This window comes from Chiloscyllium plagiosum, unplaced genomic scaffold (assembly GCF_037043375.1).
Source record: "Chiloscyllium plagiosum isolate Xiang-an unplaced genomic scaffold, Cpla_swu_hap1 HiC_scaffold_1, whole genome shotgun sequence".
Classification (NCBI taxonomy): domain Eukaryota; kingdom Metazoa; phylum Chordata; class Chondrichthyes; order Orectolobiformes; family Hemiscylliidae; genus Chiloscyllium; species Chiloscyllium plagiosum.
In genome coordinates, this window is record NW_028270139.1 from 139,084,141 (window position 1) to 139,101,781 (window position 17,641).

The window sequence follows — 17,641 nt, forward strand, 5'->3', positions numbered from 1 at the left end:
GTTCAGCCTCTCCCTATAACTCAAATCATCCAATCCTGGCAACATCCTTGTAAATCTTTTCTGAACCCTTTCAAGTTTCACAACATCTTTCCCATAGGAAGGAGACCAGAATTGCATGCAATATTCCAACAGTGGCCTAACCAATGTCCTGTACAGCCACAACATGACCTCCCAACTCATGTACTCAATACTCTGACCAATAAAGGAAAGTATATCAAACACCTTTTTCACTATCCTATCTACCTGCGACACCACTTTCAAGGAGCTATGAACCTGCACTCCAAGGTCTCTTTGTTCAGCAACACTCCCTAGCACCTTACCATTAAGTGTATAAGTCCTGCTAAGATTTGCTTTCCCAAAATGCAGCACCCCACATTCATCTGAATTAAACTCCATCTGCCACTTTTCAGCCCATTGGCCCATCTGGTCAAGATCCTGTTGTAATCTGAGGTAACCCTGTTCGCTGTCCACTATACCTCCAATTTTGACGTCATCTATAAACTTACTAACTGTACCTCTTATGCTCGCATCCAAATCATTTAGGTAAATGACAAAAAGTAGAGGACCCAGCACCGACCCTTGTGGCACTCCACTAGTCACAGGCCTCCAGTCTGAAAAACAATCCTCCACCACCACCCTCTGTCTTTGACCTTTGAGCCCATTCTGTATCCAAATGGCTAATTCTCCCTGTATTCCATGAGATCAAACCTTGCTAATCAGTCTCCCATGGGGAACGTTGTCAAATGCCTTACTGAAGTCCGTATAGATCACATCTACCGCTCTGCCCAATCTTCTTTGTTACTTCCTCAAAAATCTCAATCAAGTTTGTGAGACATGATTTCCCACGCACAAAGCCATGTTGACTATCCCTAATCAGTCCTTGCCTTTCCAAATACATGTACATCCTGTCCCTCAGGATTCCCTCCAACAACTTGTCCACCACCGATGTCAGGCTCACTGGTCTATAGTTCCCTGGTTCTTCTTTACCGGGGAGAAAGTGAGGTCTGCAGATGCTGGAGATCAAAGTTGAAACTTTATTGCTGGAACAGCACAGCAGGTCAGGCAGCATCCAGGGAACAGGAGATTCGACGTTTCGGGCACAGGCCCTTCTTCAGGAATGAGCAGAGAGTGTTCAGCAGGAGAAGATAAAAGGTAGGGAGGAGGGACTTGGAGGAGGGGAGTTGGAAATGTGATAGGTGGAAAGAGGTCAAGGTGAGGGTGATAGGTCGGAGTAGGGTGGAGGCGGAGAGGTCAAGAAGAAGACTGCAGGTCAGGAAGGCGGTGCCGGGCTGGAAGGATCCGGCTGAGACAAGGTGGGGGGAGGGGGGATGAAGAAACTGGTGAAGTCCAAGTTCATCCCCTGCGGTTGGAGGGTTCCCAGTCGGAAGATAAGACGCTCCTCCTCCGACCGTCGGGTTGTTGTGGTTTGGCGGTGGATGAGTCCAATGACCTGCATATCCTCGGTGGAGTGGGAGGGGGAGTTGAAATGCTGTGCCACAGGTTGGTTGGGTTGGTTCGTCCGGGTGGCCCAGAGGTGCTCCCTGAATCGCTCCGCAAGTAGGCGGCCTGTCTCCCCAATATAGAGGAGGCCACACCGGCTGCAGCGGATGCAGTAGATGATGTGGGTGGAGGTGCAGGTGAATCTGTGGCGGATATGGAAGTTTCCCTTGGGGCCTTGGAGAGAAGTGAGGGGGGAGGTGTGGGCGCAAGTGTTGCACCTCCTGCGGTTGCAAGGGAAGGTGCCGGGAGTGGTGGTTGGGTCGGTGGGGGGTGTGGATCTGACAAGGGAGTCGCGGAGGGAGTGGTCTCTACGGAAAGCTGATAGGGGAGGGGAGGGAAATATATCCTTGGTGCTGGGGTCTGTTTGGAGGTGGCGGAAGTGACGGCGGATGATGCGCTGTACATGGAGATTGGTGGGGTGGTAGGTGAGGACCAGTGGGGTTCTGTCCTGGTGGCGGTTGGAGGGGCGGGGCTCAAGGGCGGAGGAGCGGGAAGTGGAGGAGATGCGGTGGAGGGCACCGTCGACCACGTCGGGGGGGAAATTGCGGTCCTTGAAGAAGGAGGCCATCTGTGTTGTACGTATTTTGAACTGGTCCTCCTGGGAGCAGATGCGGCGGAGACGAAGGAATTGGGAGAATGGGATGGCGTTTTTACAGGGGGCAGGATGGGAGGAGGTGTAGTCCAGGTAGCTGTGGGAGTCGGTAGGTTTGTAGTAGATGTCCGTGTTGATTCGGTCGCCTGAGATAGAAACAGAAAGGTCTAGGAAGGGGAGGGAGGAGTCCGAGACTGTCCAGGTGAATTTGAGGTCGGGGTGGAAGGTGTTGGTGTAGTGGATGAACTGTTCTTTACCGCCCTTCTTAAACAGTGGCACCATGTTTGCCAACCTCCAGTCTTCCGGAACCTCACCTGTGACTATCGATGATACAAATATCTCAACAAGAGGCCTAGCAATCACTTCTCTAGCTTCCCACAGAGTTCTAGTGTACACCTCATCAGGTCCTGGGGATTTATCTGTTTCAAGACATCCAGCACTTCCTCCCTACAGTCTATATCTTCCACATCCTTTTCCACAGTAAATACTGATGCAAAATACTCAGTTAGTATCTCCCCGTTATTTTCTGCGACTGCACACAAAGGCCGCCTTACTGATCTTTGAGGAGCCCTATTCTCTGGAGGAGAAAGTGAGGTCTGCAGATGCTGGAGATCAAAGTTGAAACTTTATTGCTGGAACAGCACAGCAGGTCAGGCAGCATCCAGGGAACAGGAGATTCGACGTTTCAGGCACAGGCCCATCTTCAGGAATGAGCAGAGAGTGTTCAGCAGGAGAAGATAAAAGGTAGGGAGGAGGGACTTGGAGGAGAGGCGTTGGAAATGTGACCTGGGGTGTGCAGTGAGAGAGGGACTCACTGAAATCTTTGTAGAGAGAGGCAGAGAGCTTCTTCAAGGAAGGCATCCTTGTAAGAGGATTCGCAGTAGGTTGAAATCTTCGAGGAGAAAGTGAGGTCTGCAGATGCTGGAGATCAAAGTTGAAACTTTATTGCTGGAACAGCACAGCAGGTCAGGCAGCATCCAGGGAACAGGAGATTCGACGTTTCGGGCACAGGCCCTTCTTCAGGAATTAGCAGAGAGTGTTCAGCAGGAGAAGATAAAAGGTAGGGAGGAGGGACTTGGAGGAGGGGCGTTGGAAATGTGACCTGGGGTGTGCAGTGAGAGAGGGACTCACTGAAATCTTTGTAGAGAGAGGCAGAGAGCTTCTTCAAGGAAGGCATCCTTGTAAGAGGATTCGCAGTAGGTTGAAATCTTCGAGGAGAAAGTGAGGTCTGCAGATGCTGGAGATCAAAGTTGAAACTTTATTGCTGGAACAGCACAGCAGGTCAGGCAGCATCCAGGGAACAGGAGATTCGACGTTTCGGGCACAGGCCCTTCTTCTCTCCCTAGTTACCATTTTGTCCTTAATGTATTTGTAAAAACTCTTCGGATTCTCCTTAATTCTATTTACCAAAGCTATCTCATGTCCCCTTTTTGCCCTCCTGATTTCCCTCTTAAATATACTCTTATATCATTTATACTCTTATAAGGATTCCCTAGATCTATCCTGTCTTTATCTTACATATGCTTGCTTCTTTTTCTTAACCAAACCCTCAATTTCTTTAGTGATCTGCCTATATTGCTTGCAAGACAAAGCTTTTCACTGTGCCTCAGTATACTTGACAATAAATTCAATTCAGAGGTCAATTTTTTTGTGTGTATGTGATGTACCAGGAGAGGTTCAGTGTTGAGGGACTGTTACACTGTCAGAGGGTTAGTATTGAAGGAGTGGAGCAGTGTCATGGGGTAGGCTGTGAGGGAATGCTGTACTTGGGACAGTCACTGCTGAGGGAGTGCTGAATTGTTAGAGGGTCAGTGATGAAGGAATGTTGACTGGAGGTTAATATTAAGGGAGTCATAGAGTTGAACAGCACGGAAACAGACCCTTCGGTCCAACACATCCAGGCCGACCAGGTATTCTAAATAAATCTAGTTCCATTTGCCAGTATCCATCCCATGTCCCTCTTAAACCTTTCCTATCCATATACCCATTCAGATGCCTTTTAAATGCTGTCTTTGTTTATGATCATGAGAGGCATGGATCAGGTGAGTAGTCAAGTTTTTTTCTCAAGGTAGGGGAGTTCAAAACTAGAGGGCATAGTTTTGGGTGAGAGGGGAAAGATTTAAAAGGGACCTGAGGGGCAACGTTTTCACACAGAGGGTGATGCGTGTATAGAATAAGCAATCAGAGGAAGTGGAGTCATCCAGTGTCGGAGGATCAATAATAGGGGAGACAGTGCAGAACTCCAACAAAATTGACCCTCTGAGAGAGTAGTACATAATATTGGCCCTCCAACACTAGCACACCTGACAATGCACCACTCCGTCAGTACTGATCCTTTGACACTGGAGTACTCCCTTAATGTTGACTCTATGAGTGTGAAGTTCTCCCTTAGTATTGATCCTCTGACAGGTGTGTTCCCTTAATATTGGCCTCCAACAGGGCAGTCCCTACTCCCCCCCTCCCCAATATTGATAATTCAGCACCTCTCAGGACTGACTCTCCAACAGTGCAGCTCTCCCTCAGTGCTGAGCCTCGGGCAGTGCAGCACTCCCTCAGTATTGACTCTCTGAAAGTAAAGCACCCCATCACTGCTGCTCCTGTTCAGTCGCCATTCCCACACTCTTATTCCTGAGGGAGTGTCACATGCTCAGAGGGCCAATATAAAGGTGATGCTGAACTTTTTTTTTATTTTGAAAATATATGTAATTCATAAAAACTATATATATATATAGTTTGGTTCTGTACAGCAGCATATAAAATAGTGGTTGGTTCTCACTGCGCCTTGGTGGCAGCTGCTCCAGGTTCTAGTTTGTCCCTCAGCACATGATCCTAGACCTTTGGAATGTGCCAGTCTGCAACACTCACTTGGGGTCAACTTCTTGTTCTGGAAGATCAACAAGCTTTGGGCAGACCAAAGAGCATCTTTCACTGAGTTGATGGTCCTCCAGGCGCAGTTGTTGTTTGTCTCAGGGAACAGCCCATAGAATATAGAGTCCCACAAGATGGTGCTACTCAGGACAAACCTCGACAGAAATCACTGCATCTTTCTCCAGATTTGCTTTGCAAATGCATGGACTATTTTCTAGATGGAGAGAAAATTCAGAAATCTGAAGTGCAAAGGGACTTGGGAGTCCGAGTCCAGGTTTCTGTTAAGGTAAACTTGCAGGTTGAGTAGGTATTTAGGAAGGTAAATGCAATGTTGTCATTTATCTTGAGAGGACTAGAATATAAAAGCAGGAATGTACTTCTGAGGCTTTATAAAGATCTGGTCTGACCACATTTAGAGTATTGTGAACAATTTTGGGTTTCATACCTCAGGAAGGATGTATTGGCCCTGGAGTGAGTCCAGAGAAGATTCAGTAGAATGATCCAAGGAATGAAAGGCTTAACATATGAGGAACATTTGTGGACTCTGAGATTAAACTCAATGAAGTTTAGAAGGATGAGGGGGAATTTGATTGAAACTTACAGAATACTGAACGGCCTGCACAGAGTGGGAAGATGTTTCCATTGTTAGGAGAGACGGCCTGAAGATACAGCCTTAGAGTAAAGGGAAGACCCTTTAGAATGGAGATAAGTAGGAATTTCTTCACCCAGAGAGTAGTGAATCTGTGGAATTGATTGCCACAGAAGGTTGTGGAGGCAAGGTCTTTGAGTGATATTTAAAACAGACAGGTAATTTCTTGATTGCCAAGGGAATCAAAGATTACAGGGAGAAAACCAGGAAAATGGAGTTGAAAAACCCATCAGAGACAGAGGCTGGAAGAATACAGCAAGCCAGGCAGCATCAGGAGGTGGAGAAGTCAATGTTTTGGGTGTAACCCTTCTTCAGGATGAAACATTGAAGGATGTGCTACACTGTCAGAGTGTCAGTGACGGAATGCTGCACTGTCACAAGGTCATTACTGAGGGAATACTGAATTATCAGAGGGTCAGTAGTGAGGGAAAGCTGCATTGTCAGTGTCATCACTGAGGGAATGCCGCATTGTCAGAAAGCCAATATAAAGGGTGTGCTACAGCGTCAGAGAGTCATTACTGAGGGAGTGTTCCATTGTTGGAGGGTCAATACTGACAGACTGCTGGACTATTCCAGAGCCAATATTAATGGAGTGGTGCACTGTTAGAGGATCAGTATTAAGGGTGTGCTACACTGTCAGTCGTGAGGGAATGCTGCATTGTTGCCTCCAACAATGAGAGCACTGAGGGTGTATCCTGGTGGCTAGTTTTCTGCCTGTTTGTCCAGTTTAGTGTTGGAAAAAAACACTATATTGGACAAACAGACAGAAAACTAGCCACCAGGATACATGAACATCAAATAGCCACAAAAAGACATGACCCACTCTCACTAGTATCCTTACATACAGATGAGGAAGGACATCACTTTGACTGGGACAACACATCCATCCTAGGATAAGCCAGAGACATGCACGAGAATTTCTAGAAGCATGGCATTCCAACCGGAACTCTATCAACAAACATATTGACTTGGATCCCATTTCACCCCTGAAAAATAAACAGGAAATGACATCACCACAGGAAATGGCATCACCACTGGAAATGACATCACCAACTCAAGGAAACCCAAACACATAAATAGCGGGTCATGCCATCAGTGCTTCATCCGGAAGCTCACTGATGATGTTACCTGGTATAGTGAAGAAATGTCTGAAAATGAAGCTTCCAGCTCAGTGAGCAAATTTACATCCAGAACCTCAAACTGAGCTACAAATCTTCGAAAAACTGCTAACATGCATTTACTTTCTCCTCCATTTTTTTTTCATGAATAGCCCAGTAAAGTAACGGGAATAAAGCACTTTATAAAGCACTTATAAAAGTATCCAATCACTGATGCTTGAGGTCCTTGTGTTTCTTTGTTTTTGCTAGCATTTTCACATGTTCCTCAGTACAGGTAATCTGAATTCACTTATTTCTTTGACATAACGTTTTTACTGGACTTTGAGATCTAGTTCGGATAATTGATATTTGGATAATCGAGGTTCCTCTGTATTGACTCTCTGACAAGTATGCACTCAGTCAGTACTAACCCTCTAACAAAGAGGCAACCCCTCAGAACTGGCCCTCTCAATGCAGCTCTACTTCAGCACTGCCTGTGTAATACTGTGGCACTCCCTCAATTCTGAAACCTTCTGACAATGATACACTCAGTACTGACACTGACAATGAGGAACTCCTGCAAGACTGAAGCTATAAAATGGGGTACTCCCTTAGTTCTAACCCTCTCAGTGTTGTAATGCCTCAATGCTGACCCTGTAATCATGTAGCACTTCCTCACTTTTGACCCCATTACAATGAGGCACTGCCTCAAAGTTGATCCTCTGACAATGACGCACTCCCTCAATTCTGATGCTCTGACATGCTGCAGTAGCTCAGTACTGACCTTCTAATGGTAAAGCACCTCTTCAGAAAGAGGCACTGCCTCAGTACTGACCATCTGACAATGAGGCACTCCCTCAGGACTGATCCTCTTAGGATGATTCACTGCATCAGAACTGGTCCCTACCAACTTCTCCACCACACCCAGTACCTTTTCCTGCAACCAGAGGTACACCTGCCCCCACACTTCCCCTCTCACCTCCATCCAAGACCCCAGACAATCCTTCCACATCCGACAGAGATTCACCAGCCTTTCATCCAACCTCATCTATTGCATCCATTGGTCTCAATGTGATCTCTATATCGGGGAGAACAAATGCAGACTCAGGGACTGGTTCATGGAGCATCTGCTCTCTGCACGCATCAGCCAACCCAACCTTCTGGTTGCCATCCATTTTAATTCCCTCCTCACACTCCCCTGGCAACATGTCCAACCTTGGCCTCCTCCAATGTCAGCGTGAGGCCACACACAAACTGGAGGACCAACACGTCATATTTTGCTGGGGGAGCTTACAGCCCTATAGCCTCAATATTAACCTCACCAGCTTCAAACTCCTTCCATCCCTAGCCTTATCCCATATCCAGCCCCCCTCCTCCTCACCTTCCTGACCTCATCTAACCAGTCCATCTTCCTACTCATCTATCCATTGCACCCGTCCCACTGATCAATCACAATAACCTCCTAGCTGCTTCCGACTGTACTATAAATGTCTAGCTTTTAAATATATTCAAAGAATGTTATAATAATAAGTCATATCAGAAGTAGATTTTACTATCACAACTCTCAAATACTTATTTGAAAACTCTTTAGAAGTTAACTAACTCCAATTGTAATTTTCTGTACCAACTTTTGTAGAATCCTATAAGTGCTGAAAGAGGTCATTCGGCCTATTGAGTCTGCACTGACTCTCCGTAGAGCATCCTATCCAGACCCAGCTTCCCCATCCTATAACCCCATATTTACCAATGGCTAATCCACCTAGCCTGCACTTCCCTGGACAGTGGAACAATTTAGCATGGCCAGTTCACCAAAAGTACACATGTTTGGACCATGAGAGGAGAGCACCTGGCAGATATCAATGCAGATACAGGGAGATTGTGTAAACTCCACACAGACAGTCAGTCAAGGCTGGAATCTAACTCCGGTCCCGACATTGCAGACCAAATGACTGTAAAACATAGGAGCAGAATTTAGGCAATTTAGGCCATTCAGCCCAGCGAGTCTGCTCCACCTTTCAATCATGGCGATAAGTTTCTCAACCCCATTCTCTCCCTATCGCCCCATAACCCTTGATCTCCTTGATACTCAAGAACCTATTTATCTCAGTCTTATACATATTCAATGACCTGGCCTCCACTGTCTTCTGTCGCAATGAATTCCATAGATTCACCACTCTCTAACTGAAGAAGTTTCTCCTTATCTCCATTCTAAAAGGTCTTCCCTTTTGTCTAAGGCTGTGCCCTCAGGCCCTAGTCTCTCCTACTAATGGAAACATCTTTCCAACTCTGTCCAGGCCATTCAGTATTCTGTATGTTTCAATTAGATCCTCTCTCATCTTTCTAAACTCCATTGAGTATAAACCCAGAGTCCTCAAACGTTCCTCATGTCACAGAGTCATAGAGATGTACAGCATGGAAAAATGAACCTTCTCTGATCACAATCCAGACCAGTACATCCTTCCTGAAATATGGGTCCAAAACTGCACACAGTATTCTAAATGTGGTCTGACCAGATCTTTATAGAGCCTCAGAAGTACATCCCTGTTTTTATATTCAAGTCCTCTCAAAATAAATGCCAACATTGAATTTGTCTTCCTAACTACTGACTCAACCTGCAAGTTTACCTTGAGAGAATTCAACTTCAAAATTTGCTCCCCATTTAGAAAATAGTCCATGCCTCTATTCTTCCTACTAAAGTGAATGACCTCACAGTTTCCCACACTGTACTCCATGTGCTGCTACTTTGCCCACTCTCCTAACCTGTCCAAATCTTTCTGCAGCCTCCCTGTCTCCTCAATGCTCCCTGTACCTCTACCTATCTTGTGTCATCTGCAAACCCAGCCAGAATGTCCTCAGTTCCTACATCTGGATTGTTAATGTATAAAGTGAAAAGTTGCGGTCCCAATACTGAGCCTTGCGGAAAACCACTTGTCACCGGCTGCCATCCCGAAAGACACTTTTATCCCCACTCTCTGCTTTCTGTCAGACAGCTAAGCTTCTCAGTAGACAATAGGTGCAGGAGTAGGCCATTCCTCTCATACCATAGGCTCTTATCTTACTCAGTAGCCTCCTGTGCAGCATCTTGTCAAATGCCTCTTGAAGTCCAGGTAGATAACATGCATTGGATCTCCTTGGTCTAACATGCTCATTACTTCCTCAAAGAATTCTAGCAGATCTGTCAGGCATAATCTTCCCTTGATGAAACCATGCTGACTTTGCCCTATTTTACCATACACTTCCAAGTATTCAGAAAGCTCATCCTTCACAATGGATTCAAGGATCTTACCCACGACTGAGACTAGACTAATTTATTATTTTCCAGAGTTCGATAGATTCAGGATCAGTTCTTACGGATTGGAGGGTGGCTAATGTTGTTTCCTGCCTCCAGAGTGTCCAATCCTTTAATAATCTTATACGTCTCAATCAGATCTCCTCTCAGTCTTCTAAACTCAAGTGTATACTTACCAGTCGCTCCAATCTTTCAACATAAGATAGTCCCGCCATTCCAGGAATTGACCTTGTGAACCTACGCTGCACTGCCTCAATAGCCAGAATGTCTTTCCTCAAATTTGGAGACCAAAACTGCACATAGTATTCCAGGTGTGGTCTCACCAGGGCCCTGTACAGCTGGAGAAGAACCTCTTTGTTTCTATACTCAATCCCTCTTGTTATGAAGGCCAGCATGCTATTAGCTTTCTTCAGAATGGCCTACTCCTGCACCTATTGTCTATTGTCTAATCAATCTGTAATTTTCTATCTTTTGCCTTACTCCCTTTTTAAACAGGGGTTACACATTCGTGATTTTCCAGTCCTCTGGAACCCTCCCTGAGTCTAGCTATTTCTGAAAAATCACCACTAAGCCTCCGCTATCTCTTCAAATATCTCCCTTAGAAGTCTGGGGTGGAATCCATCTGGTCCAGGGATATTTATCCACTGTAAGAGAGCAGTGCTAACCATTGAGCCACCATGCTGCTTTTGGTACGTTTTGGTATCTTGGTACTTAAAACATAATCTTTATTATGTTGATCTGACTTCTAAAGAAAATTTACTATCTAAATTCTTCTGCTATTTCTATACTCCTATTTTGGAACTACAGTAGTTTAAGAAGTCAACTCAGCACCACCTTCTCAAATGTAACTAGAAACGAGCAATAAATGCTGGTCAGTCAGTGATACCCACTTTCCATGAAAGAATGAAACAGTCAGATTGATGTTTTGTAAAATGCCAGCCATGAACTAACTAGAAAAGCTATTTGCTTGGGCAGCAATGGTGTCAGTGAACATGAAGTATTATTTATTTTCTGTCAAAGAAAAAAGCTGTAGATAGACAAATATATTTATCAAAAGTCCACAGTAGAATTGTCATGAGTGAACAGGTTTATTGACAAAGAGCATTTTTATACAGCTATAATAATAGTGTATAAGTCATTAGGTATCTTACTTGAAGTCTGGTTGGGATAAAGAGAAAGTACAAACTCTGGTTTTGATCATGAAGAGTTTAAGACTGATCCTAACATCAAGGAGTTAGTCATAACGATGAGGGAGTGTGGAGCTTGGAAATGCAACGGAAAAGTTACATGGAGAAAAATAACAACAACATAGTAAAGCATCCCAACAGATTTCACAGTAGCACTAGTCAACCAAAATTTAATACCAAGCTACAAAAGGCGTAATTAGAACAAGACAGCAAAAACTTGGTGAAAAGTATAGGGTTTAAAGAGCCACTTAAAAGAGGCTGAGAAGTTTAAGGAGGGAAGTTCACAGCTGAGGGCCAACGTAACTTGCCTGTTGGATAGTAACACCTAATATCAGAATGAAGTAAATCAGGATAAAATGCAGAGGTAAAATAAGTGAGGCAAATGCCTTAAAGGATGGATACCACTTCAAACCCAAAGTAGGAGAAAAGAACATAACTTTAATGAAAAGGCAAATTTAAAATGGATGTCAGCAGTGTTTCTAATATAGAATGATCAACATGTGGAATTTAGATGGAGTATTGGAGGCCAAAACACTCAAATGAGGAGAAAAATAGTAGACAACATGATCTGTATAGATATCTAAGTGAGTTAAATGGTCTTCCCTGTATCTACATCATTATTTATCTTCAGAATCTGCAAAAGAACAGCAAAATACAATTTCAATTCTCAATAATAGTCCTGTGCTATGTAAACCAGTAGTTTGCGAACCTCTGAAGATTTAAATGATTAGATATGAGACATTCTGAAAAGTGCATGTTTGGGAATTAGATGAACATGAGTTCACGATTGATTGGGATGGCTTTCATGATTTCGTTTACACATCACCAATGATCATCAGGTTGGGAAACCTTTAGGAAGGGAAGGGCAGATATTGAAAGGTTTTCATTTTTACATGCTAATTTTCTTGTCTCAGTACTGTTTCAAGTGTTTACAGGAGAAACAGAAAATGCTGGAGAAACTCAGCAGGAATGTCAACATGGGTGGAATGAGCATTTAATTGAGCTTTAAACTTTAACTCTCTCTTTCTTCACAGGTACTGCCTACCTTCTGCATGGTGGCTCAGTCCAAAGATGTGCAGGTTAGGTGAATTGGCCATGTTAAATTGCCCATGGTGTTAGGTGCATTAGTCAGAGGGAAATGGGTCTGGGTGGGTTACTGTTTGGAGGGTCAGTGTTGACTGCTTAGGCCAAAGGGCTTCCACACTGTAGGAAATCTAATCTAATCATACTTGGGCATGGGAAATGCCATGATCCCAGAAGATGATTCTCCCAGGATGAGCTGGATTGTGGTTGTGAGCAGAATTTGGAGGATTGTCGGTTGAGCTGAGCTGCATTTGAAGCTTTATACTGGCTTTGGCCAAATGCTAATTCAGTGACCAGTCAACCAGAACTATATCCTCTGCTAGTGCCTGTGCCCCAAACCAGGGAATCCGAAATATAGTCAGGGTGACTGTAAAAAAGATGAAGGTTGGATTGCTGGTTGACCTTTTTTTTGTGAAGAGAGACCTCGGATTGCTGCAGGTTCCAAGAAGCAGATATTTTCTGTCTGCAGTATTTCCCTAGCGGGGGCTACTTTGATCTAACTTTCAGGAGTGTGACACAATGAAGCAATGTGTGAAGCATCTTCTGAAGGTATTTGAGGAGAAAGGAGGTGAAGATTCCCTCCCTGTCCTGTCTGTGGCACAATTGCCTGTTCTCCCTGAGCCGAGTTGTTACAATATATAAAACCCTCACATTCCAGCAGCAGATGCCCTGACCTCTTGGGAAGATACGTACAGTTAGAAGGAGGCAACACTGACGAAGTAGATTTCTTTAGAATCAGGACCAGGTGGCAGCTCAACATGACTCTGAAGTTGGACAACTCGTGAGAAAATTCTCCACCACCCTCCAGCTTCGTGATCAGAGGCTACCTAACATATATGAGCAGCCTAGAGTGTGCCGAACCTGTGGGAATGATGATGTGGAAATGCCAGTGTTGGACTGGGGTGGATAGTGTTAATAAATACACAATACCAGGTTATCATCTAATGATTTATTTGGAAGTACAAGCTTTTGGAACACTGCTTCTTTGTCAGGTAACTAGTGGGGCTGGATCATAGCACTCAGAATTTATAGTAAAAGTTCAAAGTGTCATACAACCGATATGATGTATTGAACAAGTCTAGATTGCTGTTAAGTCTTTAATCACTTAGAATAGGGTTGCTGGTCTCAATTCATTAATATGTAAATTCCAGAACTTCTTTCAAGTCAAATCAGGAGCAGAGCATGACAGTCATTCTGGTCGACTCTAGACCAGACCTTCCTGCTGGCTTCATTCCCCAAACAACCCCTCCCCTCCCCCGACAACACTAGATCAGGGCAACCTCAGTGCTGAGAGGGCCCATGCCACATGGATGCAGGGAGTCCCCACGTGACAAGACCATGGGTGAATGAACATTAGGTCATCAGGTAATTCTATAAACTCTCAAAGTAGATTTTAAAATTACCAGTATTAACACGTGTAGCATTAAATCTATTACACGATGTGTTTTCATGCTGGCTTACCTGGCCAGTCATAGAATCCCTACAATGTGGAAACAGGCCATTTGGCCCAACAAGTCTACACTGACTCTTTGAAGAGCATCACATCCAAATGCATTCTCTTTACCCCCACTGCGAGCAGGCAACTATGTCTCTGAGGGTAAGGAGGTGGTGGGCAGGTGCCTCCTTGAAGCAGACATTATGTACAGAAATGCTCCCCTCAGACTAATTAACATGTAGTTAATTAGTGGTGAAGAGTGAGAGGCTAGCTGTCCTGCAATAGCTTCCACTGCTGCCGGTGATGTTCAGGCCAGTCATTCTGGCTGGAGACTTCAGTCACATCAACGACGAGTTTGGATGATCTGGAAGGGCTGATAGCAAGCTGGAAGCCTCATCCAGATTCCTGATGGAACCGGTTAAAGTCACCAATCTGCACAATGTCTTCAGCAGTCGGAGTGTAGCATAGATACACCTGGTCACAGCCAGATATGTCTAACTGCCCAAGGATAGATTTCCTGTTTACATCCCTCACATTCTTGGTGAGATCTACTGACGTCAAGCTAGTGTTCTTCTCTGACCAATACCTCCTGCTGGCTGTCTGCTCTGGTATCAATGATTCACCCAGACCAAATCTGTGTTGTACCCGGCAGGATAATCTCAGAGTCTCACGCCTCTCATGGATACTATCGCCTACGTGCAGGACAGGGGTGTGGATGCCTCTCTCATCAGCCTGGACCAGGAGAAGGTTTTTGACAAGATATTGCACACCTACTCGTTGAAAAGGGGTTGCTTTATCCTCACTAGCAAAACCCACTCGCTTTGTCCTCTACCTCTCCATGCACATATACACACAACTGCATGAATGAGTTAATGAACCTTTAGTTCGCACTTGGCCCAATCCAAATGGTTGAGTGAGTGAAAGACATCTGACATCAGTCGCTGCTCAGGAGTTGGCACAAACACAGGATACTCCTGAGTGGACAGAAAGTTCAGTTCAAATGTTTAGTATGGCTTCCATTGTTTACAATAAGATCAGTTCGGAGAAAGTGAGGACTGCAGATGCTGAAGAAGGGCTCATGCCTGAAACGTCGATTCTCATGCTCCTTGGATGCTGCCTGACCTGCTGCGCTTTTCCAGCAACACTTTTTCAGCTCGAATAAGATCAGTTGCCCACTTAAACAGTTTTCCGAAAAAAATACTCCCCGCCCCCGCCGTCTTGTTCGGATAATTGAGGTTGTTCTGTTGTGAGGATAACGCTGAGTGACTGCAGAGGGACATCGACAAGTTGACACCTGGCAGATGAATCTCAATGCAGAGAAATGTGAGTTAATGAATTTTGATATAAGAAATATGGAAAGACAATACTGGCTCAATAGTACAGTTTTGAGGGGAGTACAGGACCGTAGGCGTTTCGAGGTTCTCTGAAGGTGGCCAAGCGTGTTGAAACAATTGTTATGAAGGTTTATTGGATCTTTGGGTTTATAACAGGAGGCATTGAATATAAAAACAAGGAAGTGGTGCTCCACCTCTACAAATCATTGGTCACACCACATTTGGAGAATTGTGTTCATTTCTGGGCACCTTATTTAAGGAAGGATATTAAAGCCCTGGATAAAGTGCAAAGGAGATTTACTAGAATGTTACCAGGAATGAGGAGTTTTAGATACAAGGAAAGATTAGAGAAATTGGGCTTATTCTCCTTGAAGTAGAGAAAATTTAGAAATGACCTTATTGAGGTATTCAAAATTATGAACAATTTTGATAGGATAAAGAAGGATATTCTGTTTCTAATATTTGGTATGTCTGTAACTAAGGGTCTCAATTTCAAGATTGTCAGCAGGAGAACTAGGAGTATGATGAGGAGAGACCCTTTTACTCAAAGAATTATTAAGATTTGGAATGTGCTGCCTGGAAATGTGTTGGAGGTAGATTCCATAGGAAGTTTCAAAAGAAAGCTGGATATACTTTTATTTGAAAGCAATGAATTTAAAGAGCTAGGGAGATATGGCTGGACCATGGTCAAGCTGGGTAGCTCTTTCAGGAGCCAGTGCAGAGATGATGGGTGAATTGGTCTCCTTCTGCACTGTATCATTCTATGTGTACAACAATAAGTGATCAACTTGTGACACAACTCTAACAAACAGGTTATTGTCAAAGGTTTGAGCGGTAGGAATTAGATACAAAGGTGACTGAAAGGTAGGAAACAATTAAGCTAATTTTCGGCTTCTGCATGTTTATGAAGCATCCAATCGTTGAGCAGGATGTGGTGGCTGCATTTTGAACAACAAAGACCTATCTGATGCAATTTTCAGCAATTGCAAACTCAGCACAGTATCTTACACTACTGAGGACAGCCTGGTCAGCAGTTGAGAATTCCAACTTCTCAAACACTATCCAATATTCACAAGCTAGTAGTGCAGTAGAATACTCTCCACTTGCTTATATAATATGACTCCAAGCACACTCAAGAAGTTCAACACCATCCACAACAAAGCAGCCTTAGCACATATCCACAATGAGAACTGTATGAGCTATAGACAAGATACTCCACAGCAACTCAAATCTTCCTTTTACTTCACCTTCCAGATCAGGAATCTCTGCTACCCATATGGACAAGGGCTGCTAAAGAATGCAAACATAGCCACCTTCATGTTTTCCTCTCAGTCATATGCCATCCTAATTTGAAACTATATCATCATCCTTCACAGTCACTGTGGGAAATCTTGGAATTCCCTTCCTAAAAGTGGTGAGACTGTACCTGCACCGTGTACTGCAAGAGTTCAAGTAGGTGACTCATCAGCTAATCAATAAATGGTAGCCTTGCTGGTCAAGATGTCCCATGATAGAACGTTAAAACAAAGTAATAGCCAAAAATCATAAGGGCATAATAGGCATACATCCTTTCAGGTCAGGGAAAGGCAAGATGATGACTGTTAGGAAAGCAGATATGCAGATTAAGTAAACAACAGTGACTTTGAATGGATGACAAAAACTAGAAATAGAGGGTGACAGGAGAAATATAATGTTCTAGATTCAGGGTGGCATAGTGCAATATTAGTAGAAAAATAGGTTGAGGTACTAATGAATCAAATGATAATGTACTGAAACCATAATTTAATATTACAACTCTGAGCGAGAAGAAAGAGGATCGTTAGGCCCTAATAGTGGCATAAGAGAGACAAATGTACCATTAACAGTGAAAAGCTGTTAGTGAAGAACAAGGACTAATTTTATACAATCCGGCCTCCAGCTTTTGCCCAAAATGTCAATTCTCCTGCTCCTCAGATGGTGCCTGGCCTGCTGTGCTTTTCCAGCACCACAGTCTCGCCTCTGCCCTTCCCAGCATCATCTTTGAATCCATTGTGCAGCAGCAAATAATGATATGTTTATTTTAGAAAGTGCCTATCCACACCATACAGCACCTGCAGCTCAACAAAAATTTATGATTTACTTGCACCATCTCTATAATTATGTTATTACTTTCAATCACTCAATAGCTATATTCTGTTTGTTTCTTATACATTTTCAAGATCATTATTAATGTAATCTTCTGGTTAGAGTTTTAGCCCTAATGTATCTTGGGACATCCACATTTTATTTTCTCCTTTTACTTAACTCATGCTAACAGCCTTGAAGTATACATAAGTGAGTAGTTAATAAGTATTTGCATGCATGCCTTTAAAGCCCAGCCCCATTATCAGCAAGTTACAGCAGTTTTTATTTTATTCTGATTTTCTTTCACAACCAATCTCATTAATTAACCAATCCTTCAATTTAATGTATAGGTTTTGGCTGAAATCCATAGACACACTATTTTGAAATAATCAGTTTTCAATGACTTGTTCCAACTTCTGTCAACATGACAAGAGAGGAATGAGTAATTTAATAATTGCTTAAAACATGGAATCCATGTAAAATATAAATTTATGAGCCATTTTA